This window comes from Nannospalax galili, unplaced genomic scaffold (genome assembly GCF_000622305.1).
Source record: "Nannospalax galili isolate Female #2095 unplaced genomic scaffold, S.galili_v1.0 scaffold1937, whole genome shotgun sequence".
Lineage (NCBI taxonomy): Eukaryota > Metazoa > Chordata > Mammalia > Rodentia > Spalacidae > Nannospalax > Nannospalax galili.
In genome coordinates this window covers 160,333-163,421 of record NW_008339340.1, presented here as the reverse complement: position 1 = coordinate 163,421, position 3,089 = coordinate 160,333, and the positions used below count along the sequence as shown (strand labels likewise).

The 3,089-nt window shown below is 37.7% G+C and overlaps 1 pseudogene; it reads right to left on the bottom strand.

Moving 5' to 3' along the window:
* Positions 1-691: 691 nt before the first annotated feature.
* Positions 692-2,797, bottom strand: LOC103734784 (annotated as a pseudogene).
* Between the last annotated feature and the right edge of the window lie 292 nt (positions 2,798-3,089).

Genomic DNA, 3,089 nt, shown 5'->3' with positions numbered 1-3,089 from the left:
CCAATTACTGAGGCTTTTTTTCTTTTTGATCATCTCAATAGTTTATTTTAATATAGTTAAGAATAGTTAAGAATATTTTCTCAGTAATTCAAACAATTGATTTTGTAACAGTGAATGACAAGCTAGTTAGAGCTAGAAAAGTAAACACAGCATTATCTTGAAATTTCAAGAAGAAAAGGTATTTCACTGGAAGTTCACCCATCTTTTTGAATAGAAAACTGTAACAGGTTCTTTCATATATTTCAAATGTAAAGGTATTCTAAAAGAGAAAATTTCATTTTCTGCATCTAGATATTTTTACAGTAAAGTGTTGCACATGGAGTGTAGTATGCAGCTAGTGGAAATGCTTAATGCAGATGTAAAACTAGCTTTTCCACATGAAAGAAAATCAACGATCACATAAATTCAACATGATTGTGATGACTAGATACAAAAGCACAAAGTTTATTTTCCACTTCTTGTTTGGCACATATATTAATAAACTTTCAAACACCGAACAATTTAAGATCAATATATACTAAAACTATCACAATAATAAAAATGCCTAAAGCTTATGAACATCTTAAAAACTTAATTCCCATATGAATTCCATAACCAAACACATCATCTGTGCTGTGAGAGCTGGTCTTAGCACCATCTTTCAGGATTCCCCAGAATTCGTTAAGTGTTCCGAAGTTCACTCATGTTGAATGCCACAGTTCCCTACTGAGTTTGGTGGTTCTTCTGAGCAGGCCTCCATTTATGAGAACACAGACATACACTCATCACAACTTTGAAAAGAATGGAAGGCCTTCATACATGTCTGTTTTTAACTTTATCCAATCATTGATTTTCTGCAGAGTTGTTTTTTCTTGACTTAATATTTTTGCAACCTTTATCATCTTTTGTTCGTTTCTTTCTATGTACTTCAATCCTTCCAGCTGCAGCCGGTCCAGCTTTTCATTTCGACTTTCATCTAGAGGTATGTTTTCACACATGACAGGATTGAATCTAAAATATGTGTCAGGAGGCAGTGGACCATCAAGCATTATATGGACTTCTGTATCTGTAGCACTGTTGATCACATTAGAAAGTTTGGTCTTCAAGCTTGTGTATGTTGCCAAGTTTCTCACGTCACTCTCATAATGTCCACTGTCCAGTGATACTATGCATTCTAATGGGGCATCTGGCCAGAGACATTTACACTCATGCATGGCCAGTACTGAAGGGTTATTCAGAAGCAAACCTCCGTCTTGATGAAGGTCATTTCCCAGTGCATATTCTGCAAAGTATCCTGGGACAGCTGATGAGGCTCTAATGGCTTGCCACATTTTGTACTGACAGCCTCCCAAATAATGAGAGTTGGTTCCAGGAAAATGTAGTTTCTGAAGACAAAAGCTTTGGGTGTTATCCCTCTGTTTACTATGGTACTTACAGCAGCTACCTTAGGACACATAGGGTTTCTTGCTGTGTCAGTCATTAGTGCAGATCCATTCTATCCTTAAGGATCTTTTCCCAGGTTTGGCTGTCCTAAAATGCATGGCTACAAATCATTTTGACAGTCCCAATAATGACATTTTGTGAAAATATGTCTGATCCTAATTTTTGATAAAGTTCCTCACATTTGTCCAGTGGCATATGAAGCAGTCACAGAATAAAGGCTGATATGGCACCTGTGCTTATACCACAAATGTAATCAAAGAGCTGATGAACTGGTTTCTGAGTAAGTTCAACCAATTTCTGCAGTGTCTGAAGAGCAACCACACCTCTTGTTCCTCCACCATCAATTGTGAGAATTCGGATTCCTCTTCCTTTCACTGGATCCACATAACCAAATAAGGCCAAAATTTCTCTAACTGCAGCCTAAAGCATTTCATCCTTAGTTTGTCTCAGTTGCAATAAATACGGAATAATTCTTTCCTCGACAGCCACTCCTTTTCCTTCAGGAAATTCTAGAAGATGGAAAGTAAGCTCTTCAACTCTAGTAATACAGAGCTTCGGATCAGTTGTTCTTAATGCCTGGATCACAGCTTGAGTTCTGTTATCAATACTCACTTTTGCAATACTCTTTTCTCACTGAAGAGACACATGCTTTTTCTCCTCTGCCTTTTTGTAAAGATAAAGTCTTTTGCTAACAGTCTGCTCAGTTTTGGCAGGCTCTTCCTGTTCTTCTCACTGACTTTTTGAGTCATACTTTAATTTGGGCACAAGTCCACCAATATAACCACCTACTAAAGCTTGCACACCTTCAGTGGGGCGAGACAGAAAGCTGCCAAGAGCCTCAGGCTCCCCACTTGGACTGGAAGGTTTGTTCCTGGTATCCATGGAAGGTTTTGAGTCTGTCTTATCAGTCAGGATGCTAGCGCCAGGAGAACTGGATTTCCCTTCAAGTTTTGGTTTGTCCTGAAGATGTTAATTTTCCTTTTTTTTGTGACATGTTTCCTTATTCTTGAAGTATAAATCAATACGATTTACTAAAAAGTAGAATGACTCTCCAAATTTTGTGATTATACTGGATATGTAATGAAAAAGGCTTTGTTTTACCTGTATTTTCTTTATCTAAGATGTGATTTTTCTCTTCTTCGAAAGGATTCTTTTCAGCTGATTTATCACTATAGTTTTTCAGAGATTTGATTACTTAACATACTTTTATTTTAACCAGCCACTCTCTGATACTTTTCTTAATATTCGAGAATTTGACTTAAATTCTTGAAATTTGACTTAAATTCTGTGAAATCATTTCATTTTTACTACCAAAAATAGCCTTTGAAACAGAATTCAAATTACTTTAAATATGGGACATAGGAATGGTCACTTTCGCAAGTCCCTTGGGAGCAGAAGTGCTAAGTTTACAAATTCCAATATGTAAACCATGGTTGCCTGTGGAGTGCCAGTGCTTCCTGCCACGTGCTTCACTTTGGGTCGACTTATGTCTTATCTTGCTTTTATGAAAAGCTCTGTGTACACTGGTATGGCTTATTCTCCAGTAATGTTTAGGTGAGCACACAAAATGCAGCTGCTTTCTTCTCTGCCTCCCACAGAGACTTCTTGCATTACTGGATGCAGGCCGCAGTCACAGGCAGCCACCAGCAAGTCACCTCCAGCAGGCT